Source organism: Sarcophilus harrisii, chromosome 1 (genome assembly GCF_902635505.1).
Source record: "Sarcophilus harrisii chromosome 1, mSarHar1.11, whole genome shotgun sequence".
NCBI classification, from domain to species: domain Eukaryota; kingdom Metazoa; phylum Chordata; class Mammalia; order Dasyuromorphia; family Dasyuridae; genus Sarcophilus; species Sarcophilus harrisii.
Window position 1 is genome coordinate 674465249 of NC_045426.1, and position 27247 is coordinate 674492495.

Here is a 27247-nt window from a genome sequence, read left to right on the forward strand (position 1 = left end):
ATATACACTGAATCACATTATTCTATATTATGGACACTTTTAAAGTATCTACCTACAACATGGAAGCCCTGGAGAGGATTAAAATTTTTTATTAATTAAAAAACAAGTTTATGCTCCAGCATATACACTGAATTACATTCTATAGGAGAGTTACTTTAAAAATACCTACAATATGGCAGGCCCTGGAGCTGCAAAGATTAAAAAAAACAAGAACAAAACAAAACACACAAACCTTTCCCTACCCTCAAGGTTTGCACTCCGGCTTGTACATTGGTAGATCCAGTGTAAAGAATGAACCTCCCCCCCCCCCCCAAAAAAAAAAAAAAAAGGATAGTGTTCTAGAACTATTTAAGGAGCAGGAGACAAATAGCCAGAGGTAGGGTGCAGCTTTTGGGGTGAAATCAGAGATGACTTTATAGAGTAGTTGGGGCCCGAATTGTGTTTTTAAAGGAAGATAAATGTTCTCAGGCAGAGGTGAGGGAGAGGTGTATTTGAAGCACCTGGAGCAAGAAAGGAAATAAACATTTCTTAAGTGCTTACTGCATGCCGGCCATAGTCCTAAGCATTTTACAAATGTCTCTTTTGAAATCCAGTAAGGTCATAGATCTCTAGATGCAAATCTGGAAGGGATTTTAGAGATAATTTAATGCAATCCTTTTATTTTAGGAAGGAAGAGGCAGTGAGGATCCCCAGAGGTTGTGACTGCCCGAGAACACTCAGTAAGAGGCAAAACCAGGATTTGAACTCAAGTTCCCAGATTCCAAATCCAGCCTATTTTCTTCTGTACTAGAAAGACATGTGAGGCAGTTGCATGGTAAACAGTTGTTGGTCAGTTCGGCGATTGGGTCCCTTATCTCTCTCTGGATTAATTAATTAATAATTATTGGACCTTATAGGTTCACAACTCACAGAATCTTAATTAAAAGTGGGGGACATTGAGTCTAACCTTAAAATTTTATAAAAACAGAAACTGAAACCCAGAGAGGGGAAGCTATATGTCTATAAAGTTACACAAAAGATTAGTGGATTTGAACTCAGGTCTCCTGACTGCCAATCCAAGGTTTTCCCTCAAATCCACCCTTATGGAGTGTGAGATCATACAAGGAATCTCAGAGGAAAAGAAAAATAAGAGAGCAAAATTTGAACCCAGATCCACTGACTTCAAAACCAGCCTTTATTCCTCTATATCACATTGTTGCCTTTGTGAACACACTCTGGTGAATTAATGAGGTGAAGTACAATCCAGAAGTTGGAGAGGGCCTACTTTTCCAATCAATCAGTTGATAAGCATTAATTAAGCTCCTACTATATGTCAGGCAATGTACTATATACTAGGAGATCACAAAGACAAGTTGATACTTACACTCTGTAAAGATTGAATGAGGGGGCAGCAAAATGGCACAGGGGATAAAGCACCAGCCCTGAAGTCAGGAGGACACTTAACACTTCCTAGTTGTGGGAGCCTGGGCAAGTCACTTAACCCCAGTTACCTCAGCACGGGAAAAAAAAGATTGAATGAGTTTTTGGGGAGGAATCCCCTTTCTCAAACACAGGTCTGACATTCATTACCCGCTTCTCCCCACATCACCCCCGTGAACCTGTGAAGGAAGAATTAGTCATTCCTGGGCAGTGAATCTTGTTCCTTTGCAAGTTGCGGGTTGGGCCCGGTGGGGGCAGAGAATGGGGCCCTAGCCTGGAGAGCCCTCCCTTCCCTGTGTCGCAAAGCCAAGAACTCAAGTTTCTACCTGCAGCCAGCACACCTGGGTTTTCTCAGGAGCCACAAAAAAAGCGCCTCGCTCCTCCTCCTCCTCCTTTATGGTCCTACTTCAGATGAAAGAAGAGGGGATTACATGGAGAAGTAGACATCAGGCGGGATTACTGGTTACCCTGGCTCAGAGCCCTCAGCATTCAAAGCGGAGAACCAGACCAAACACACTCTTCCCTGCCTGCAATTCACTTCAATTATTAAGTGCCTGTTGTATACCAGGCAGGTGGCAAGCTATGGGTAATAGTTTGCTACCAAAAAATCCTCATCAACTCCCATTCTATTAAACACTTACTGGATACAAGGCAGATGGGAAACTGTGAAAAATAGTTTGCTGGAAAATCCTTATCAACTCCTATTATTATACAAAGCAGGTGGAAAACTGTGGATACTAGTTTGCTGAAAAATCCTTATCAACTATTATTAAGCACCTATTGGATACAAGGCAGGTGGCAAGCTGTGGATAATAAACAATTTGTTGTGAAAAAATCCCCAACTCCCATTTTATTATTAAGCACCTATTGGATATAAGACAGGGTAAGCTGTGGATAATAAAGTTTGCTATGAAAAAATCCCCACCAACTCCCATTCTATTATTAAGCGCCTATTCTATACAAGGCAGGTCACAAACTGTGCATAATAAACAGTCTACAAAGAAAAATTCTCACTTCCATTTTGGTGTGGACACAGGGTAGGGTGGATGGGTAGATAGGACTGGATCATACAAGAGAGAGTTTTTTTGGGGGGCAAACCAGAGATCCAGACTAAGTGGTCTAGGAGAGGTGGAGGGTCAGAACACTGACGATTACTGGAGAGAATTTAGGGGACAGCACCACAGAGTAGAGAGAGCATTTGGAAGATCTGAATTCAGATCTTGCCTCAAGACGCTTTCTCAGACACTCAGGCACTATGTTGTTGTGAGGATTAGATGAGCATGTTTGTAAAGCATCCTGCAAAACTTAAAAGTTATGTCATGGCTGGCTGGCTCTCTGGACCTCAGTTTCCTCATCAGTAAAATGAAGGGGTTGGACTTTATTATCTCTAAGCACCCCCCCCCCATCCTTATGCTCTAGGGCACAGAGAGTGCATGGGACCCCCAGAACTGAGCCTTAAAGGAACAGAAGGATGATGGAGATGAGATGGGAGGACACTGGGGATGGGGATTGATACACACAGGTGGTTTATCCATTCTGGAGGACAGTTACTCATCTAGTTTGGGAGTCTAGAAGGAAGATTTGCATGAAAAAAAAGTTGGAAAACCTGGAGAGGATCTGGATTGTGGAGAGTCTCATACCAGGTTTAGGGTTCTTATTTGTATTTTATGCAGGACCTTCAGAGGAGATATATACTAAGGAGCCATGGAATGTTTTTGAGCAGGGGAAAGGCATGATTAGATCTGAGCTTTTAGAAGATGATTGGGTAGACTGTATTGAAGAGGGGAGGGATTGGAGGTAGAAAGCCAGATTGGGAGGTTATATTTTGTGGTTTCTCAGTCATGTCTGATTCTTTATAACCTCAGGGACCAAAGTGTTTGGCCCTCCACTATCCCTCAAAGTCCATCCAAGCTCATGTTCATTGTTTCCATGACACCATCTTGTCAACTGCTGTTCCATTTTCCTTTTGCTCATGAAATTATGAACAAAAATGTACAAATTATGAATTTGTAACAGGGAAGAGGTCACAAATTATATTAATGATTAGCATTTACATAACAATTTAAGGTCAGCAAAAAACTTTACAAATATCATTTTGTTTACTTTCACAACAACCCTGTAAGAAAGGTACTCTTTTTCCTTCCCCATTTTACAGATGAAAAAACTGAGGTTAAATGACTTTTCTAATTCCCCAAAGCCAGTCACCCTCTGAAGCAGGATTTGAACTCAGACCTAGCACTCTGTCTACTGCGCTGCCTCACTACTCCCTGTCACAAGCAACTAGTGGATCCAGGAGGAGCCCAGTGTAGAAGCTGGTGCTTGAGTTGAGCTTTGAAAGAAGCTAGGGGTTCCAAGAAATGGAGGTGACTAGATGTCACAGTGATGAGCGTCACAAAAACCTGAGTTTGAATCTTGCCTCAGACACTTACCAGTTAGTTGTGCCTGGGGAAAGCATTTCAACTTTTCAAGGTTCAATCTCTTCATTTCAAATGAGATCGTATTTGTAAAGCACTTAAGCACAGTGCCTGGCACACAGTAGGCGCCCTATTCCTTCCCCTCTCCCCCTTTGTCTGTAAGAGGAGGGGTTGGATCTTTGACCACTTCCAAGGGAACTTCTAGCTCTAAATCTGTGCTCCAAGGGGAGCAAGGGAGAACATTCCAGGAAGGGAGAGTTGTCATGCTTGGAAATGACCTCGTTCAAGGGCTCCCTTCGCAGATGGGACATGGGTCCAGACATGGGTCCAGAGGTTGAGGAGAAGACAAAGAAGGCTTTGGGGAAAGGCTGCTTTTTATAAGATCAGCCTGAAGGCAGGGGAGAGGGGATGCTCACACACACTAGGGGGTCTTTCATCCTTGAAAGCACCAGAGCCCTGGGGCTGCTGGCAGGGGGTTCTGAGAGAGCTGGAGCAGCCCGGCTATCCGCCTGCCAGAAGCCTCTCCCCACGGGGTCTCCTTGGTTCATCATCTTCTAAGCCCTTCCTCTTACTCTGAGAGCTGATTTGGGAAGAAAGCCTCTCTTTTTCTTGCACTTTCTGAATCCTGCCTCCCTCTTTTCCCTGTTTCTGTCTCATTCTCTCTTTTAATCTTTCTTCCTCCCTCTTTTTTTCTCTTCCTGCCCTTCTCATACTTCTTTCTCCCCTTCTATTCCTATCTCTCTTCTTTTTTCTCTCTCCTTCCCCACTTTCTCCTTCTCTCTCTCTTTGTTTTTCTGTCTCAATCTTGCTATATCTGTCACTTTCTCTTTGTTCCTCCCTTACCTTTCTGTCTCTTTCAATCTCTCTCTTCCTCATTGTCTTTTTTCATGTCTTATCATACTTCCTTCCCTTCCCATCTCTTTCCCTTTCTCTTTCTTCTTCCCTTTCTCTGTCTCTTTCCTCCCTCCCTCCATCTTTTCCTTCCTTCCTTCTTTTCTCCCTCCCTCCCTTCCTTCCTCCCTCCCTTCCTCCCTCCCTCTCTTCCTTCACCTTCCTTCCTTCCTTCCTTCCTTCCTTCCTTCCTTCCTTCACCTTCCTTCCTTCCTTCCTTCCTTCCTTCCTTCCTTCCTTCCTTCCTTCCTTCACCTTCCTTCCTTCCTTCCTTCCTCCCTCTCTTCCTTCCTTCCTTCACCTTCCTTCCTTCCTTCCTCCCTCTCTCCCTTCCTTCCTTCCTTCCTTCTTTCCTTCCTTCCTTCCTCTTCCTTCTTCCTTCCTTCCTTCCTTCCTTCCTTCCTCCCTCTCTTCCTTCCTTCCTTCCTTCCTCCCTCTCTTCCTTCCTTCCTTCACCTTCCTTCCTTCCTTCCTTCCTTCCTTCCTTCCTCCCTCCCTCCCTCCTTCCCTCCCTCCCTCCCTCCCTCCTTCCTTCCCTCTTTCCTTCCCTCCTCCCTCCCTCCTTCCTTCCTTCCTTCCTCCCTCTCTCACTTCCTTCCTTCTTCCCTCTTTCCTTCCTTCCTTCCTCCCTCTCTCCCTTCCTTCCTTCTTCCCTCTTTCCCTTCCTTCCTTCCTCCCTCTCTCCTTCCCTTCCTCTCTCCCTCTCTCCCTTCTTCCCTCCCTCATTTGTCTATATCCCTCACACACATACAGCTTGTTCAGAGGCAACTCAGGATATCCTCTGGCAGCTCTATTAAGTGGTTATCACTGTGCTGATGGGGGTAGATGAGAAATGAGGTCATGGTCCTCTTCCCCTTTTCTCTTCTCCCAGTCCTTCCATCTCACTCCTTTCTTTAGATTTTCATCTAGATTTCATCTATCTGAGAGAGCTTCTGAATCAGTAACTGACATCACCTCCCGAATATGAAGCCAACACCTTGAAAATCAAGGGAGCAGGGTGGGAGGGTGCTCATTGCCCAGAGGGCTGGATAGTTTGACTCCCACAAGAATGGAGTCCTGTAGGAGAAAAAGCTCTGACCTGAATTTAGGATTGGAAATCTGGGTTCAAATGCCACTTGAGGCAGCCAGAGAGGCAATTTAAACAAATAAATAAAAACACATGAAGTGCTTCCTATTTGCAAAGCACTGTGCTAAGTACAAGGAGAAGAAAATCCTGTTCTCAGGAATCCCATATCCTTTAAAAAGAAACTTTATTAAGTTAACTTTATTAAAATATGTTGATTTTGTCTTAAAACTTTGGTGCAACATTCAATCCCCCAAGAAGCCAATTTTGAGTTCAGCCCCACAGAGCTGTATCAGTTATTCTGCTTATATTTTATGCCTTTCATTTTGCTCTCTTTTCTCAAATAGAAGTTTGCTTTTCCCCCATGTGTTTTGATTTCTTATAGAGACTCACTCTCTCTAACATTATTTGTGCATTTCCTCTTCTAATGATGTGCACAGAAAATATCATGACATTTCCTTCCATCCTATCATGATTTATTATTCCATTTTCTTGATGGTTCAGAGGAAATACCTTTGTTGCTCACTAAAGAATTTTCCAGCAACAGCAAATGTCTTGGAACTCTTATCTTCTTTCTCTCTCTTTCCCCCAACTCTCTCTAAGTACCTTTTCATGCTTCTCTAGAGTCGTGTATTTCAAAGTCACATTTTCTATTCAGCTCTGGTCTTTTCATCAAGAATGCTTGAAAGTCCCTTATTTCACTGAATATCCATTTCCCCTGAAGGATTATACTGAGTTTTGCTGGGTAGTAGGTGATTCTTGATTGTAATCCTTGTTCTTTTGCCCTCTGAATTATCACATTCCAAGCCCTCCGATCCTTTAATGTAAAAGCTACTAATCTTGTGCTATCCTGACTGTGGTTCCATAATACTCAAATTGTTTCTTTCTGGCTACTTGCAATATTTTATTCTTGACCTGAGAGCTCTGGAATTTGGCTATAATATTCATGGGAGTTTTAATTCTGGGATCTCTTTCAGGAGGTGATCAGTAGATTCTTTCAATTTTAATTTTACCTTCTGGTTCTAGAATATTAGTGAAGATTTCCTTGGTAATTTCTCAAGAGATAATGTTTAGGCTATTTTTTTGATCATGGTTTTCAGATAGTCCACTAATTTTTAAATTATCTCTCCTGGACCTGTTCCAGGTCAATTGTTTTTCCACTGAGAAATTTAACATCATCTTCTATTTTTTCATTCTTTTGGTTTTGTTTTATTGTTCCTTGATTTCACATAAAATCATTAGCTTCCAGGGAACTCATATTCTAATAGCAGGAGGCAACATATACAGGAAGATTCATGAGTAGGGCAAATGGAAAGGCCCAGTGGTTTTAAGGGTACAGTTGCAAAATAGATGGGAATTCATTTTTTAAAGTATCCTTTTTATTGAAATACTATTGATTCTAATGAAATTAATTATCATTTTAATGGAAATTATATTAAAGGCTTACAATTTAGGAGCAATCCAGCAGTAATCTCACTGTCTTTCCTCTGATACTTTCACCCCTCCAGTGCAGACTTTCATCACCTTATGCCTGTAATCCTGCAATAGCTGCTGGTGGGTCTGCCTGGCTCAAATCTCTCCCCAGTGCAATCTATGCATTTCATTCAGCCATTAAAGTGATTTTCCTAAAACTCTGGATTGATCATGTTACTACCCTTCCACCTCTTCCTGCCCTCTGACCTCCCCACTTAATAAACTTCACTGGCTCCCTATTACTCCAGGATCAAATACAAAATACTCTTTTGGGCATTCAAAGCCCTCCATAACCAGCTACTCCTCCCTTTCCAGTCTTCTTACTCCTTAACTCTCTGACACATCCTCTTCCATCCAGTGACAGTGACCTCCTGGCTGTTCCATGAGCAAGACCCTCCATCTCTCAATTCTGGGCATTTTTTTCCTGACCATCCTCCCATGTCTGCAATACTTTCCCTCATCCACTTAGAAACCTCCCTGATTTTCTTTACGTGTCCATTAAAATTTCACCTTCTACTGGATGTCTTCCCTTACCCCTCTTCCTTCCAGTGACTTCCCTCTGTAAATCATTTCCTATTTATTCTGTACAGACCTTGTTTGTATGTTGTCTCCATTAGACTGTAAACTCCTTGTGGACAGGGATTATCTTTTTGCCCATCTTTTTGGTATTCCCAGAGCTTATCACAGTGTCTGACACATAGTAGGTGCTTAATAAATTTTGATTGATTGAAAAGACTGTTTCTTACACTGAAGCATTTGCCAGTGCCAAGGACTTTGGTGGTGAGAACTTTTTTTGAATAGAAGACCTGAATTCAAATCTAGGCTTGCTCACTTGTGTGATCTTTGGCAAGCCACTTAATAATATCTTTTTTTGCCTGAGTTTCCTTAGCTGTAAAATGGGGTAATAACAGCACTTATCTCACAGGGTTATTTAGGATATCAAATGAGATGGTATTTGCAAAGCAGAGCCTGGCACAGAGTAGGTGCTATATAGATGCATATCCTCCTTCTCCCTTTTCATGCCAGAATAGTTAAATTTTCTGGAGCTGAAGTCAGGAAGAACTTGACTCAGATCCCATTCCTGTGTAACTATGAGCAATTTAATTAACTTTTCTGAGACTCTTTCCTGATTTGTAAAATAGTGACAATAATCGTACCTGTGGTACTTCCCTTAAAGGCTGATGGGAGAATCTATGTATGTAAAACACATTATAATCTTAAAAGTGTGATATAAATGTCAGTTGTCACATTATTCCTACCCCCTCATCTTACATCTGTTCTAGTGGTGTTCTTTTTCATCTATAACTATTAACATCTTCCTCCAAGGCCCAGCTCAGGTACCATCTCCACCACCCTGATTGCCCCAAATGAAATCAACCTCTCTCCTGTCATTTTCTCTAGAGAGAAGGAAGGGAATACAGATTTATGAAGCATCTATTATGTAACTTGACATTATGGTAAGTACTTTCAAAAATACTGTCTTGGTCTGGAAGTCCTTGGTCTGGCTCTTTCTTGATTCTCATTACACTTGACTTTGCTTTAGTCTCATCTGTGTAATGGGTACATTCTCTCCTCCCCCGCCCTTCCCCCATGGTATGTGAGTTTTGGGAGGGTAAGGATCCCATGGTTTTTCATCTTTGAATTCCCAGGGGATGGCACGGTGCCTGGCACACCAGTAGGCGCTTAATCAATGTTTGTTGAATCCCATTTTTTGTTGTAGTTACACCACAGATGGGGGTTTCTGAGTCACTGCAGAGCTGGCTCACAGCCCCTCAGTTCCGGCCAAACCCCTGTCCTGGGAACGTGTTCATTCTTTCCTGCTCCAGCTCAGGCTGTTGCCTTGTTTCACTGCCCCTTCTGCTAAGTCTATCCTTTAAAAAAACATTTTATTCCCCCTCATTAACAAACATACATTTTCCCCCTTTCCACTTTCCTTCCCCCTTCTCTTTCAGGAGACCCAAATGCCGGCCATCTTTCCAACTGAAGTGCCATTCCTCCCAAAAGCAGAGTTTTCTTTGAAGGATGTCTCACATTTTGAGGGTGGGATGGTGAGCAGAGGTCACCAAAGAACCTTAAGGTTGGCAAAGCCCCCATTCATTCATAGTCTTATTTGTTCTTCCCCAAATCCTGCTCGGATCCTCTAAACTTCTAAGGCTCCTCAGATCCTATGGTTTTGGGATAATTTCTCTTCCTCTCATCCTAAACCCTTCTTCTGTTGGGGTAGAAGGAAACCGGGCAAGTTGGTTCTGTCAGAATTCTGCCATGTGCTTGCTCGGCTGTGACTTTCTCCCTGGACAATCTTGGATTCTCTGGGTCTCTCTGAGGGACTCCCTGATGGCAGGCTGCTCTTCTTTAGAAAACCCTGGGTCTGACCCTTCTCCAAACTCTATTTCTGTACGGTTCATTCGTTTTGATTGGGTCAAAAATGCAGGGCCAATATTGTCACCCTCCCTCCCTCCCTCCCCTCAATCCCCCCACAAACACTCAATAAGCCCCTGAGGTTCTCTCTGGCCTCCGGGATCAGATAGAAAGTGCTCGTTTGGCCTTCAAAGCCCCTCATGACTTGGCCCTGCTTCTTTTTCCAGTCTTATTCCCCAACATGTTCTCTTCCAACAATACCGGCCTCCTGGCTATTCCATGAATAAAATCTCCATCTCTAGACTTTTTGCCCCTTACCTGAAATGTTTTCTGGTTATTGTTTTTCTTGCTTCCTTTCATGTCCCAACTAAAATCCCACTTGCCCCACATTTACATCAACCCAAACCAACTATCTCCTCCAACTATCTTTCCATATCTCACCTCCCTTTCCCAGCTAGACTCCTAGAAACAATCATCCGCTTAGCTTGGACTTCCATTTTGAGTCGCATGTCCCTTAATCTTTGTCATCTGGGTCTTCATCCTAGACTGCAATGTTCTCTCCATTATTACTTCTTTTTTCTTAATTAAAGCTTTTTAATTTTCAAAAGAGATGCATGAATAATTTTTCAACACTAACTGTTGCAAAATCTTTTGTTCCAATTTCCCCCCCCCCCCATTCTCCCCACCCCTTCCCTTAGATGGCAAGTAATCCAATATATGTTAAACATGGTAAAAATATATATATATATATATATATATATATATATACATACAATATTCTATCATTACTTATTAAGTCAGAATCCAATGACTTTTTCTGAGTCCTGTAATGTACTCTCTTTTTACCTTGGATCCTGGTTTTCTTCCTCGATTTCTGACCATTCCTTCTTAGCCCCTGTTGTTCATTATCCATCTCTGCCCCTAAGTGTGGGTGCCCCCTGAGGTTCTGTCCTCATCTTTTCTTGCTTTCTCCCTTCTCCCCCTTGGTGAGCTCATTCATTCCTGTGAATATATCCACTCAATAACCATCTCTACGTGATCAATTCCCAAATTCCTATGTCCAGACCTAGTCTCTTCCCTAAATTCTATATTTACTCTTTACTCTTACTCTATATCTGTCTCTATACTCTATATCTTTATCTCTAGAATATATTACTACATACTCTATATTAATAATTACCACGGGGAAACCAAAGCTTTGTGCCAAAGCACTTGCCCCAGTACTGCTGCTCCACCTCCAGCAATCATTGTCCCTGAGCCCCATGCTGTAATTGTCCTCTCTCAATAGCCATTGCCCATCACTCAGCTGCAGAGGGCATAAGTTAGAACCTCTAGGGGCACCCCTCCCCTGGCACATCTGTACCTGAGATCAGACAAGTCTGTGCTACTAATGACTTTATCTCAGTCAGGTATAAGAATTCTGAGTGATGTAGTTCTGTAAATCTCCATCCATCTATAGGACATCATCCTCTGCCCGGGTAGCACCTCAGACTCAGTCCACCCTAATCAGAATTAATCTTGCCCTCCTCCAAACTTCTTTATTTCTGTGGATGGCAACGGCATCCTTCCCACTTCACAAGTGAGCAAGCTATGACTCAGAGAGATTGATTCACCCCATGTCCCTTAGCTACTAAGTATCAGAAGGAAGAATAAATCCCGGTAGGGAAAGGATCCCTTTTAATCCCTCTTAATGCTACTGCCTTCCTTCTGTGATTATCCCCAGTTTATCCTGTATAGTTTTTATTTGTACATAATTGTTTAGATGTCTCCTCCGTTAGTCAGAGAGCTCCTTGAGGGTAGGGACTTTTAGGGGCTTTTTTTGGACCCTCTAAGCTTAGCCCAGGGCCTAACACATAGTAGACACAATAAATGCTTATTGGCTAAAGTAAATTTTTTAAGCTTTTTATTTTCAAACACATGCATAGATAATTTTCAACATTCACCCTTGCAAAACCTTGTGTTCCAAATTTTTTTCCTCACTTCTTCCACTCCCTTCCCTGGATGGCAAGTAATCCAATATAGATTAAACATGTGAAATTCTTCTATACATATTTCCACAATTATCATGCTGCACAAGAAAAATCAGATCAAAAGGGAAAAATGAGAAAGAAAACAAAATGCAAGTGAACAACAATAAAAAAGGTGAAAATGCTATGCTGTGGTCCTTTCTCTGGGTGCAGATGGCTCTCTTTATTACAAGTCCATTGGAACTGGCCTGAATCATCTCATTGTTGAGAAGAGCCACGTCCATCAGAGTTGGTCATCATATAATCTTGCTGTTGCTGCCTTTGATGTTATCTTGGTTCTCTTTAAGAAGCAAATTCTTAATAAAATTAAAAACAATATTTTTAGGAACCAGGAGTTGATTTTTCAAAGATTTGTTGACATATAGTCAATTTTCAGTTGTGCCTTATTCTTCATGATCCAAAAATGCAAAAATACTGGAGTGGTTTGCCATTTCCATCCTGTTTTACAGATGAGGAAACTGAGGCAAGCAGGGTGAAGTGACTTGCCCAGAGTCACACAGCTAGTAAGTGTCTGAGGGCAGATTTGAGCTCAGAAAGATGAGTCTTCTTAACTTTAGGACTAGTTCTCCATCCACTGTATCACCTAGATGTCCTTTTCAAATATTAATAAGCTCGATAAGCCAACTGATCCAATTAATTAAAAGGGAAGAAAACATAAGTTGCCAAAATTATAAATGAAAAAGACAATTCAGAATTATTTTTTTTCAAATGAATTTGGCAACATCTCTCACGGGGCGTATGCTGATAAATTAGAAAATTAGAGAACCTGAGTGAGTTAGTTGGTTATTTACATACAAAAATGACAAATAACCAAACCGATTCAACACCAAACAGAACAACTTGAATAGACTAATTGGACAGGGCAGAAATAGCAAAAGTCATTAAAGTTGTCCCTTGCTAAATAACGTCTGGGCCAGACAGGGTCACCTAAGAATTATGTTAAACATTCATAGAACAAACAACCTCTCTGTTACACAAATCCTTTCTAAATAAAGAATGAGGTGGCTTTTTGCCTAGTTTTTTCCATTTAATGTAAAAAAAAATCTGTGAGTTCCCTACCCTATTCTGGGCATTGTACTAAGCAGTGGGAATTTTAAAAAAAACACAAAAAAACCCCTTCTCTTGCTGACATCCCTTGCAGATCCCTGACCTCAAGGAGCTTACATTTTACATAGGGTTTATATAAAGAAGTAAGTAAATATTTGGCAATTTGAGAAGGGAAATGGAGTTAGGGAAATAGCATTGTAGTTCAGGACCTGGAGTCAAGAAGAGACTTGAATTCAAATAGGTCCTCAAATCTTCACTAGTGCTGTGATCATGGGCAAGCCATGGAACTTTTGTCTGCCTCAGCTGATTCATCTGTAAAACGGGGATAATAATAGACCCTACTAATCAGGAATGTGGGGAGGATCAAACGATATTTCGTTTGATCCTCCCCACATTCCTGATTAAATGATCAAATGAAATATTATTTATAAAGTGATTTTCAAACCTTGAAGTGATATACACATATACACTGTTATAATAATAATAATTATAATATCTATTATAATATATAATATTATTATGATATATAATATAATATAAAATATAATATATTATATTATGTATAATATATAATATTATAATATATTATATATTATAATTATATATATAATTATATTATAATATATAATACTATTATATTATATAATATATTATATAATAAATATAATATTTATTATAATAATTATTATTACTGTCACTAACAATTTCAAAGATTGAAAATGGTGGAAGGCATCTAAATTGAAACTTTTAAGGAAGCTAAGATGTAAAAGTGTAAAGAAGTATAAAGAAAAAGTGTAAGGGGCAGAAGTGAGGATGGAGGACATTTCAGGTAGGGGGGATTACCTAGAATAGAAGGATGGAGTGTTGAGTTTGGGGGACAACTACTTGCCATTTTGACTGAGATATAGGGAATGATGTGAAGTGAGTCTAAAAAGTAGGTGGAACCTAATACAAGGAGGGTAAATGAAAGCAAAGGAGAGCAGTGGGAGCACTGTGAGCCAGGCTGAGTGGAGGATGGATAGAAAGTGTGAGCAGTCCATATGACATCAACAAAGGATTTGAGAATATGACAGTATTTAGTCAAGCCCCCTTAGGGATAAAGCTGTAAAAGGGAGGAAAAGGAGCCCACAAAACAGGGCATACATTGAGAGAACAGGGAGGAATGGAGGGACTAGAAATCTGAGGAGAAGAGCAATTTTAAAAGAATGGAGGTAGTAGCAAGAATGGAAGAAGAGACTGAGATCAAAGAGTTGAAGTTCATGAAGGTGGAATAATTTGCAGTAATGATCATTTTCAGAGATAGAATGGAGATGTAAATCATGAAAACTGAGAGGTTGATGAAATTGGGTGGAGGAGCAAGGTGTTCAAAGAGCCATCACCCTGTAGATGGAACTTTCCCAAGTGTGACTGTGTATCAGATATTGGAGAGGGCGACTTGAAGGTTAGAATATGACAAGAATAGTATAGACAAATGGAATGAACCTCCGAGCAGGAAGGGGTGCTGAGGGATAGTAGAAGAGGAAGGGTTACAGAGAGAAAAAAGGAACCTTCTGGTTGTCTGGGAAGCTAAGATTTATTGCTTCAACAACATCTGTTATGTCCTGTACCAAGAAGCCAAGGTCTCCCACAACAACCAGGGCCATTCCCAGATGTGTCGAGCTATAGCTTGCCAGTGGACCCAAATGGCTCTGGAGGAGAAAGTGAGGTTGATGACTTTGCAGTCCTCCCTTACTTAAATCCCATTCGCTTGCAAGACAAAACCAGATGTCTTTGGTCCTCTTTCAGGAGGAAGGATGAAAAACAACAATAATAATTGCATTTCCTCTCTGATATCATGGTACTTTTCCTAGAATGAAGGACAAACGGCATCTTTTCTGAGAGACAGTTACAGCTACCTACTGAGCAGCTAAATCCCAACTCTGGAACTCGCAAAGGTGCTGCTAAGGCTGGAAACATCACCTGTGCTTGGGGGGAAGAAACAGAGTAAAAGAGGTCACTGGGGAATTGGGATTCAGTCTCAGCCTGATGCAGGCAAGCCTGTGTCCTACATGGGAAGTTACGGTGGTGGTCTGGGGGGAGGGAAGAGTCCAAATGAGGAGAGACAGAGAGACACAGAGAAAGAGCAAAATCAGTTACTCCTCAATTATTAACTCATGTTTCTAGTGTTTTAAGGGTTATCTGATATGAGCTCAAACACCAAAAACTCAAGGGATTCAATAACCATAATTGGAGAGAGAATGACTAAGTTTAGCAAAATGGTGGGTTGTTCTTACAAAGGACCAAACAAGCCCTTCTCTATCTTAGGACTTTCTGAAACATGAGAGACTGATAAGAAGTTAGTTTTTGTTATTGATATTTGGCCGTTTCATTCATATCTGTTTTTTCATGATCCCATTAGTGGTTTCTTCTGCAGATAAGGAAACTGAGGTTCAGGGTAAAGAGGTTTGTCCAGGGTCACACAGATAGGATGGGTCTGAGGCTCAGGTTGTTGAGTCTTCCCGATTCCAGGCCTGGCACTCGATCATCACTACTACCCAGCTGCCTTAAGCTATTGGTACAAAACAGGAGTCCTCCATCTCTCTATTTCTCTTATATTTCTTGGGATGTATCTAAGTTCTGAGGTCTGTCTTCTGGAACCTGCCTCTCTTTATTGGGAGGTTGTCACTCAGATCCTTGGGTTTCTGGAAACAAATCAAACAGGACTATCAAACATTCTGTAAAGGAAGACAGTCGCTTTGGGAACTACATCTCATGGCTCAGGTCACAGACTCTTCCCTCTCCTTGTTGGGCAGGATGCCCATGTTACCCTACTCTGGTGGCTTGTGGGTTGCATTCCAATGGCTTATCCTAAGCCCGGTACCAGAGCAGGAAAACAGAGAGGGGAAACTGGTTAATTTTGGTTTGGGGACTTCTTGGGTTGTCTCTCCATTCTAATCAAATCTCTGAAGTTCTGATGTGTACATAGGAGCATCAGTGTAGTAGATAGATTGTTAGGGCTACAGTTAGACCTAGCTTCATGCCCCACTTCTTACTCTAGTTAAATTATCACGGGCAACTCAACCTCCATTTGAGATGAAATTTCCTCTTCTATAAAATAGGGATAATAATGCTCACAGTGCCTGTCTCATCTCAAAAGGACTCAAAGGAGATTTTTGGTAGAAAGGACTTGGGATTTAACAGATTGTCCTGGCTTGTTCAAGGGCAACTTTTAATCAACCATGTGGTGCTGTCATGGTGACTGTGATCATAGACTCTCCTCCTCCATAAATTCCAGTTGTTCCCCATTGTCTGCAGAATCAAATGCAAAATCCTCTGGCTTCCAAAGGCCTTTTGCAACCTTGATTTCTCCTACCTTTCTTCCACTCTACTTCACACTACAAGTGTTTAAAAAAATTAATATAATTTTATTTTTCCAAATTCATGCAAAGGTAGTTTTTAACATTCACTTTTGCAAAACCTTGTGTTCCAAATTTTTCTCCCTCCCTTTCCCTCTTCCCTCTCCCCAAAACATGCAAGCAATTTGATATAGATTAAACATGTACAATTCTTCTAAACATATCTCCATATTTATCATTTGAACAAAAAAAAAATCAGACCAAAAAGGGAAAACACATGAGAAAAAAAAAAAGACATAAAAAACAAACCACAACAAAAAAGTGAAAATATGCTTTGATCCACCTTCAGTTTCTGAATGTTCTCTCTCTCTCTCTGGATGTGGATCATTCTTTTCATTACAAGTCTATTAGAATTGCCTTGAATCACCTTATTGTTGAAAAGAGCCCAATCTATCACAGTTGATCATCACACAATCCTGTTGTTGCTGTGTACAATGTTCCCTTGATTTTATTTTCTTCACTCAGCATCAGTTCATGTAAGTCTTTTCAGGCTTTTCTGAAACCAGCCTACTCATCCTTTCCTATAAAAACAATAATATTCCATTACATTTATATATAATAACTTGTTCAACCATTTCTCAGCTGAGGGGCATTCTCTCAATTCCCAATCTCTTGTCACTACAAAAAAAAAAGGCTGCCACAAACATTTTTGCACATGTAGATCCTTCCCCCTCCCTTTTTCAATTGTAGTAAGTTTATTTATTTTTAGTACAAATTACTTTATGAATCATGTTGGGAGAGAAACATCAGAGCAAAAGGGAAAAACCCTGGGAGAAGTAAAAAAATAAAACAGAAAAAAGAAGTGAACATAGGATGTGTTGATTTACATTCAGTCTCCTTAGTTCTTTTTCTGGATGCAGACGGTGTTTTCTGTCCAAAGTTTATCAGGATTGCTTTGGATCATTTTGCCCCTAGAAGAACCAAGTCTTTCATAGATGATCTCTTGCTGTTACTGTGTACAATGTATTCTTGGTTCTGCTTGTTTTGCTTGGTATCAGTTTATGTAAATCTTCCCAGGCCTTTCTATAATCAGCTTGTTCATCATTTTTATAGAATAATATATTGCATTATCTTCATACACCACAGCTTATTGAGCCACTCCCCAATTGATGAGCATTCACTCTTTTTCCAATTCTTTTCTACCACAAAAAGTGCTGCTACAAACATTTTTTGCATAAGTGATTTCTTTCCCCTCCTTCATGATTTCCTTGGGATATAGACCCAGGAATGGCACTGCTGAATCAAACCCCTTTTTATGATCTCTTTGGGATACAGACTCAGCAGGTTTACTGCTGGGTCAAAGGGTATGAGCAGTTTTAAATCCTTTGGAAAAAGAGCCAAATTGCTCTCCAGAATCAATTTAGTCTATTCTCTGTTCTTTGTATAAGATATTCCATCTCCTGATTCCATGCCTTTTTATCGACTGTTTCTGAAGCCTGGATTATCCTCCCTCCTCTTAACTACCTCTGATCCCACCTTCTGCAAGAAGCTTTTTCCTGTCTCCCTCAAAAATAGAGCTTAGAACTCACTTACACTGTTTTTCTCTTGTGTGTACGGATTTCGTTGTTTGTCTCCCTATTAGAATCCTATCCTCTCCTTGAAGGCGAGGACCATGATTTTGCCTCTCTTTGTGTCCCTGGATTAGCACAAATGTTTTGCATCCAGTAAGGGCTTAATAAATGCTTATTGCTGCTGCTGCTGCTCCCTCTCAATGTGATAGCCAATGTAAAATGCTTTGCAAACCTTAACACACGACTGTATAAATTTTGGCTCTTATTCTAAAGGGCATCGGGCCAGGGTCAGAAACCTTTTGGCAGCTTTTCTTCAATATCTTTGCATCTGACCCTGTTTTCTCATTAGGCCGCAGTTCTGCCAAAGTCTTTAATCAAGGAAGAGCCTGGATTCTGGCTCTGCCTGGAATTTCCCTCCCAGACCTCTGACCTTATGTGTAACTCTGACTTAAGTCCTTCCCTCCAATAGCTGACAAGCTGCAAGCTCACTCCCTTCAGAAGCAGCCCCAAGGCAAAGCTTTTGGCAGCAATTAATTTCCAAACCTGCATCTGCCGGTTTCCCTGTTGCCTTCTTGCCCTCAGCCTGTCACAACTATCATCCGGTACCCAGGAATACTCGGATCCTGGGTGAGGCTTGAACATGGGACCACCGGAAAGATTAATATCAACAATCACGGGATAAAAAAAGAGGGTGTTTTCTTTCCTGTTTATGATGTCTCGAGGAAAATGGGGGTGGAAGGGAGAAAAATCATTAGGTGAATATAGGAAATAGCCCATTACGGGAACAATAATAATAAGTGCTTAAGACAATGGATATTTATATAGCATTTTAACATTTGTAAACATTTGACAGGTATTTTAGTTAAGGATTCAACTGTGCTTTCACTGGTATAGAGAATTCTCAGGTGAGCTAACTGCAGGTAAGCGTCTTCTCTGCAACTTTATCTAGGGAACTAAAGGTTAAATGATTTGCAGGATGTCACAGAAGGGAAAAAAGGTCATCACTCCACCTTGTCTCTCATATGCATATATTTTTCTAATGAATATAAATCCGGTCCCTATCCTGCCCCCATTTAACTTGACTCATTTGACAATCTGGGGAAGCTCGGCCCTATTTGTATTTCTAATCTTTATTTTACAAATGAGAAACTGAGGCTTAGAGTCTACTTGTGGCTTGCCTTGCCCTTGGCTATCAGCGAGTAAGTAGCAGGAAGAGATTATTTCAAAGGTTCAAAGAGTTTCAATGTATGACCTATGGATCAAGAAAATAGGCATTAATAAGGGTGCTGGGGTGAGGTACTCCCTCACCATGTGAGGTTCACTCTAATTGATTCCCCCTAGCCAGGGAAAATCTGGATATCGGATCTAGAACTCAGGGTGGCCACCATAAGCAATTAAGTTCACAAAGCTTTAAAATACAGAATAGTTTTATACACAAAATCAAGTTCCCAGAAAAGATTCTTATTTGAGTCTATAAAGAGCTAAGAAATTTCTTTTTAGCGGACCCATCACCCATGGGCCTGTACAGTTCTTTAGATTTATAATGCTGCCCCAGGTGAGGAGGGTCTTGCCCTTGCCCTTTGACAGAAAGGCCAAAAGGTCGATTTTTTTTTGGTCAGTTAACAGTCCTCATGCAAAGGCCTCCCGTGGGTTTTTCTTTCTGTTTTCTGTGCTGGGAAAGCGTTATGGGGCTTCTCTCTTACTGTTACTGTTGCTCAGTTTTCTTTCAGAAGCCCTCTGGTTTTCCCCTCTCTTTCAGCAGAAGGTGCTAATTGCCTCCTCTCCAGGGTCCCAGGTGTTCAGCAGCTGGCTGCTAACGGTGATATTTTCTCTTCTCTTCTCTCCACTATGATGTGCCTTTTGATCGTGGCTCCTTCCAATCTGCCCCCTCCCTAGTGTTGGGGTAGGAACTTCCAACCCTTTTCTTCTCAGGTCTTCTTCCTCTCAGCTAGCCGGGCCAGGTTATGCAAATGTAGGGGATGCTTTTTGAAGCTCTCAGAAGGAGGAGGAGGAGGAAAGTAGCTCAAGGTGGCTCCTCCTGGCCCGGGTGCCTGAGATTCAGAGGGAAAGGGGAGCTGCCTTGGAAAAGTGCATCACAGTGACTGCCTTCTGCGGCAACTGTGTTACCTCTGAGAAAGCAAATGTAGCAAGGGCTGGGGTGTCCGTCCTTCCCCCTTTCCTGTTCTAATAATGAGCAAGAGTTAGGGTGGATCCATTACAAGGGATGTGTGCGAGGGAATTAGTCATTAGAAGATAATGAAGAAAGTGAAAAGACTGGTAAAGGTGAAAGTGGTATCAGCCAAAGGGAGAGAAAGAAAGAGAAAGGTGCTTCATTTCACTTTTCTTAGGGAGATGAAAAAAAGTGGACGTTTCTACAAACTAGTCAGAAGATGTGAGGCAAACTGAATGGTTGAAAGACAGTCAGACAGAGAGACAGAGACACACACATACACACACACACACACACCCAGAGAGAGAGAGACAGAGAGAGAGAGAGAGAGAGAGACAGAGAGAGAGAGAGATAGAGAGACAGAGACAGAGAGACAGAGAGAGACAGAGACTGAGAGAGACAGAGATAGAGACAGAGACAGAGAGAGAGAGACAGACAGACAGAGAGAGAGAGAGAGACAGAGAGAGATAGAGAGACAGAGACAGAGAGAGATTCAGAAAGGTGCTTAATTTCACTTTTTTAGGGAGGTAAAAATAATGGATATTTCTAAAAACTAGGCAGACTGGATGGTTGAAAGACAGTGAAAGACAGACAGAAACAGAAAGGGAAAGAGAGAGACACACACACATAGAGAGAGAGAGAGAGAGAGAGAGAGAGAGAGAGAGAGAGAGAGAAAAGAAGAGAAGGAGGGAGGTGAAGGAGAGGGAGAGAGCAGAATCAGCAGGGAGATGAACTCTCCACCTCTATTCTTGGCAATGGGATAACAACCAAAAAGACAGATTGTTCCCTATTTCAGATATGGCCCAACACAAGCAGAGGACAGCAGAAGGATCGTCTCACTTGCTCCCTGGGCTCCCTGAATTCTTTGCTCCTCTGGATCCCTGGTTGGCTGGTCCCTGTCAGGGCAGAGACCCACACTCATAGGAGCAGATGTTACCTGCAGGGAGGGAGCACTTGGGAGGGGAACTGAAGCAGAGTAAATGATAACCATGTGTCAGCAGCTAACTTGGCAGTGGAATCATAGATGGGAGACAGCCAATTTATTAGAAAAATAATGACTCTTATATTTCTTCCATATTTCAAGGATCCATAAATTTTTCTTGACTTAAACTGAGCTGAAAGGATCCATGTAATCTTTGGTGTAGTCTCCACTGAGAGATCTCAACTGCTCTTTCAGGAAGAAGACAGGAAGATAGGCTAGATTCTCCAGTGTCATGGTTCAGTTGTTTCAATCACGTCTGATGGTCCATGACCCAAATTTAGGGTTTTCTTGATAAAGATACTGAGTGGTTTGCCATTTCCTTCTCCAGTTCATTTTACAGATGAGGAAACTGAGGCAAACAGGATTAAGTGACTTGCTTAGGGTCACACAGGTAGTAAGGGTCTAAGATCAGATTTGAACTCAGGAAACTGAGTCTACCTGACTCCAGGGCCAGCACTCAATCCACCATGGCACCATGTAGCTGCTGCCCTGAACTCTTACCTGTACAAAATAAGAATCCATTTATTTCTCTTAAATCCATTACACCACCATGAATAATGTGGCCAAAAAAAATATCCTTCCCTAGTGGCCAACTCTCCAATGATAATCTAGGGAGGGCAGACTCACATTTCATTACCTCTTCAGGTTGGAGTCACCAATTTTTATTTTACTCTACAGGTATAAATCCCACAAGTCATCCAAGATCACCCAGAGCTTCTATTACCGATAGCAAAATCTGATCTTCACAACTGCCCTGGAAGGTAAGTACCATCATTATTTCCATTTTTTTTTTTTTTTTTTTTTTTTTTTTTTACAGCTGAGGAAACTTGAGGCAGACAGAGATTAATTGACTTTCCTGAGATCAAACAGCATGAGAGGCTGGATTTGAACTTCAGTCTTTCTGACTCCAGACTATTCATGCTTACTCACCTCCTGTCCTATGACTAGATGGGATGTGAATCGCAGTTTGCTCTGAGACTGGCTAGATAGAATGGGTTCTGTGAGTTTCTGCTCCTTCACACATCAAAGTTGAGTGGATTAGTCTCCAGACAAAGTCTCTGGGGGTTGTAAGGGTGTAGGAGTTCAAGGAAGAAAGGCTCCATAAACCAAATATTATTGTTGTTCATCTTTTATTTTCAAAGGTGACCCAAAACATCACGGACTTGCTAGTGAATTGGATTTAAGTGAGGCAGAGTTGCACAAAGTTGTCAGCCTCAGTCTCTCTTACAAAGTCATCAAAGTCCAGTGGCAGAACAAAAGTCAGGATGACTAGAGATGGCTGGGGATGCGGTGGATGACCTTGACATCTTTGATGTCTCACAAAGCTCTCAGTGCTGCACGGCTCCTGCCTCAGCCACTTTCTTGGTTATCGAGCAAGTTGTTCTCATCCTTCATGTGCTTGGGATAAATGTTCCCCTAACTCACCGACAGCTTTGTGGGTTCCCTGAAATCTGGTTTAGCTTGTTGGCTGAGAGGATTTTGCCAGGGTGTGGCTACTGTACAGGCTTTAACCTCTTAAAGCTCCAGGTGGAAGTTGGGTGACAGGTGGCCACCAAAGGTGAATGAAAAGCCCTGACAGGGGGCTTGGCAGCCTTCAGAGGTGCTAGTCCTTCCTGAACACGTCCTACACCAGACCAAAAATACACCAAAAATAGTCCCAGTGGAGCTTTTGAAGCAGCAAAGAAATGGGGGAAGAAGGAAACCACCTCCTATGTGCTAAATTCCTGACATTATTTCTCTTGAGGTACAAAGTTGGAATCAAAGTATTGTGGAATAGAGATGGGGAACCTACCTGTGTTTTTATTGGTATAGGTAACTCCTAGATAAGGAAATACTATTTACTTAAATAGTCAACACCTTTGTAAACTCTGTAAAACAGATGACTCTCAATTGAATTGAACTGAATATCTGATCCTCTTTGAACCACAGATATCCCTCAGAACATCATCAATACATGGATGCACAAATATGGCGTCTCATTGGATTCCAACCTCCAAGAATAGCAGGTCTCCAGTCTGCAGTTCATAAGCCATAGACGGGGAAGAGATCCTAGGAGGCATCTCATCTAACCATGTCATTTCAGATGGGGAAACTGAGGACTGGCCTTTCTGAGTCCTCCAAGCTATTAATGCCCTACCTCTGAGACTTTCTTTTATGAGCTAAACAATGTTTCCTAAAAGTCTTGGAGTAGTTTTTTTTTAATAGCCTTTTATTTACAGGATATATGCATGGGTAACTTTACAGCATTAACAATTGCCAAACCTCTTGTTCCAATTTTTTACCTCTTATCCCCCCACCCCTTCCCCTAGATGGCAGGATGACCAGTATATGTTAAATATATTAAAATATAAATTAGATACACAATAAGTATACATGACCAAAACGTTATTTTGCTGTACAAAAAGAATCAGACTCTGAAATATTGTACAATTAGCTTGTGAAGGAAATCAAAAATGCATGTGGGCATAAATATAGGAATTGGGAATTCAATGTAATGGTTTTTAGTCATCTCCCAGAGTTCTTTTTCTGGGCATAGCTGGTTCAGTTCATTACTGCTCCATTGGAAATGATTTGGTTGATCTCATTGCTGAGGATGGCCAGGTCCATCAGAACTGGTCATCATATAGTATTGTTGTTGAAGTATATAATGATCTCCTGGTCCTGCTCATTTCACTCAGCATCAGTTCGTGTAAGTCTCTCCAGGCCTTTCTGAAATTATCCTGTTGGTCATTTCTTACAGAACAGTAATATTCCATAATATTCATATACCACAATTTATTCAGCCATTCTCCAACTGATGGACATCCACTCAGTTTCCAGTTTTTAGCCACTACAAAAAGGGCTGCCACAAACATTCGTGCACATACGGGTCCCTTTCCCTTCTTTAGTATCTCTTTGGGATATAATCCCAGTAGTAACACTGCTGGATCAAAGGGTATGCACAGTTTGATAACTTTTTGAGCATACTTCCAAACTACTCTCTTGGAGTAGTTTTAAGCTTTAATAATTAAGAGCTCTAGGTTCTCCGAACCCTAAACTTTCCCATTGTTGCCACCCAGATGCCTGGAAGTTAGTCTGTTCAATATCCCTGACTCAGGGAGAGGCAGCACAGAGTAAATGAAGGAATTTTTCCACTACACTAGTGAATTTCACAGGTCCAGACTATGATTCACTCCCATGAGCATTTAAAAAGTACCTACTATGTGCCTAGTACTTTGCTGCACACTAGGGATACCATGATGGTTTCTGCTCCTCCTCACTGAGCTTATACTGTCTTGTTTGTCCTCCATTTTTAAAGTCTCATAAAGCTCCAAACTGGATTTTGGAAGAAGTAGAGAGTTGGACTTCTCCAGAGATGATGATGATGGTACTCCTCCTCCTCCTCCTCCTCCTCCTTTTCCTCCTCCTCCTCCTTTTCCTCCTCTTCCTCCTTTTCCTCCTCCTCCTCCTTTTCCTCCTCCTCCTCCTCCTTCTTCTTTTTCTTCTCCTTCTGTTTTTTCTCCTCCTCTTCCTCTTTTCATGGAATCATTCCATTTCCTTCTCTGGCTCATTTAACAGATGAGGAAACTGAGGCAAACTGAGTTAAGGGACTTGCCCAGGATCACACAGCTAGTGTCTGAGATCACATTTGAACTCTGATCCTTCTAACTCCAAGTCTGGTGCTCTATGCACTACAGTGCCCCCTGATTGGCTCAGATGAGTTTACTTTCAGTAAATGAACAGGGCAGAGATATGGACATCTAAGGATCTGAGTTTCCCCTTAGGAAACAGGAACAGGGGGCAGAAAATACAATGACATCAGACATTGTAGGCATTCTCTTGGGAAGCAGAAGCAGGAGGCAGAAGAGATAGGAATGCCGTGTCTAGGGCCAGGATCTGGATTGGGAGGGTTGGTCATTGGGAAGCTGGCAGACAAGACCCCAGAACCAGGTCCTGCAGCCTCCATGTGGATAAGGGTCAGTCTCTGCTTGTCTCTGTTAAGAAATAGTTATTCACTGATGGAAGACCTAGTTAGGAGAGTTGTCCTACTATCTTCTGCTTCTGTTTGCTTCTTCTCCTCCCTCTGAAATCTGAGTTTGTTCCAGAAGAACAGACAGTCTTCTGCTACAACTCACCACCCAGAGAATGAACTGCCTGGCTTCTTCTGACTGCCTCTTATCAGTTCCCAGAGCCGAGCAGGCAGGCGGCCAAACCTCAAACCTATAACTAGTGTATTCTGGCTTGACTAATGGCAAACATTTTTTTAAAAAGTAAATGACATTTAATTTAATTAGAGGCAGGAAAACTGAAAGGATTGCTTGAGTCTGGGTCTGAGTGGGTCATATTAATGGGCTTCTATCTCCGTGCAGGATTGGCTTGTTTCCCACTTCCAACCTGGTATGATTCAATGCAATTCAGCAAACATTATCCCGGTGGAGTTGTGAACTGATCCAACCATTCTGGAGAGCAATTTGGAATTATGTCCAAAGGACTATAAAATTGTTCTTATCTTTTGATCCAGCCGTATCATTCCTGTCTGTATCCTAAAAAGATGAAAGAAAAACAACCCATTTATACCATATGTGCAAAAATATTTATTCTTTTTATGGTGACAAAAGATTGGAAATTAAGGGGATACACATTAATTGGGATGACTGAACAAGTTTGGTATATGATCGTGATGGAACACTATTGTGGTATAAGAAATGATGAGCAGGATACTTTCAAAAAACATGGGAAGACTTATGTAAATGATGCAAAATGAAGTAAGTAGAACCAGGACATTTTTCACAGTAATAGCAATATTATGCAATGATTAATTGTAAATGACTTGGATATATTCAGTAATATTATGATCTAGGACAATTCTGAAGGAAAGAATTGATGGAGTCTGAATGCAGACGTGCTTTTAAACTTTTCTTCTTCTTCTTCTTCTTCTTCCTTCCTCTTCTCTTTCTTTCTTTCTTTCTTTCTTTCTTTCTTTCTTTCTTTCTTTCTTTCTTTCTTTCTTTCTTTCTTTCTTTCTTTCTTTCTTTCTTTCTTTCTTTCTTTCTTTCTTCTTCTGCAACATGACTTTAAAAAAAAAGTAATTTCAGGAAGAAGAAAATCAAGGGTGTACCCAAACTAGCTTTAGCTTCAAGAGACCTGGTTGTTAAACATTTACCAGCATGCTCCTGAAGAAAGTACTAACAATTCAGGGGGATTAGGAGAGGCTTCATGGAGAAGGTGGCATCTGAACTGAAGCTCGAAGGAAGGTAGGGATTTTAAGAGGTAGAAGTGAGGTGGAAAGCCATTCCAGACACAAGGGAAAGCTTTTACAAAAGCAGAATGATGAGAGAGGAAAGGCTAGTTCTGAGAAAAACCACTTGAAATATTTTCATGAGGTGGGAATGGGTTCCTTTAACCTATGTCATCAGAAAGACAGAGTCATTTTCCTCCAAGATGCAGAACCACTTAGAAATCCAGGTTATGGTTTGATTACTTGAGAAGAGAGGCTTAAACTTAGCCTGGTCTTTTTGGGATTGAGTTTGGTCTGGAAAGCCTGGACTTCTTGGGTTTTAAATGAAGCATTTATGAATTCAGTGCTAATTTTCACATTTGGAGGCTGTTAATAGTTAAGCATAGTGCAGTGAAAGAGATTCTTTACTGGGATTGGCTTTGCCATATATTACCTATATGACAAGGGAGGTTGCTTTACATTTCAGAGTTTCATTTTCCTTATTTGCAAAATGAGAAGGTTGAATTAGATGGTTTCTGAAGGCAACCCTGCTAAGCACATGTATATATTAAAATATAAGGCCAAGAGGAGAAAATAACCTTGTTCCCCATCTTAATTTTGTTCTTGTACCTTTTCCCTGCATATGGAAGCCTTAAGGAATTTTGGGATTGAGAAACTACATGTGGGTGGGTGGTGGGATCCAGGATCCCTTAGCAATTTGCTGGAAATGTTCTTTGACTCTAATTGGATGTAGCAATCAGTGAAAACCATAAGGAATTTCTAACCTTAAATCAGAAGGAGGCCTTGCTTTTCGAGACTAGGTAAAAACTAGAACAAACAATACTTTTCCTTCTTCCCTCCAAAACCTTAAACCTATTTAATGGGAATTGCTCTGTGTCTTAAACAGATGGGGAATAGGGAGAAAGGGCCATTCTACCCAAGGTTCAGAGAAATCCACAGTGAAAAAATAATCTCCCTGATGTAAAGAAAAGACACTGAAGTTTTTTTTTACCTTCTCTCTAGTATGATACTAAGATTATACTTTTTTTTTTTAAAGGCTATGTTTTGTAAAAGTAAAAATACCTCTGCTCCTTGAGATCAGACATAGAGACAGCGGAATCCACTCTTATGAGGAAGAGCCAGTGCACAGAGGACTGTGAAATAGTGACCATAAAAGACTAAAAGGGAGCCTGGTAAAAGATTATCTACTGTATCCATATTCCTGCCTACCTCTCCAAGATTTGGGATTGAGTTTGGTCAGGATTTCAAATCCGGCCTCAGATACTTATTAGAAACCATA

General features: G+C 41.2%; 1 long non-coding RNA gene across 1 annotated transcript in view; it reads left to right on the top strand.

The window, feature by feature from the left end:
• LOC116420814 overlaps window positions 1-22977 on the top strand; it is an 87241-nt gene extending 64264 nt beyond the window's left edge. Inside the window, exons 3-4 of the long non-coding RNA XR_004231264.1 lie at window positions 21429-21511; window positions 22680-22977. This is a non-coding gene — a long non-coding RNA (uncharacterized LOC116420814). The remainder of the gene's footprint in view (window positions 1-21428; window positions 21512-22679) is intronic.
• Window positions 22978-27247: the final 4270 nt, after the last annotated feature.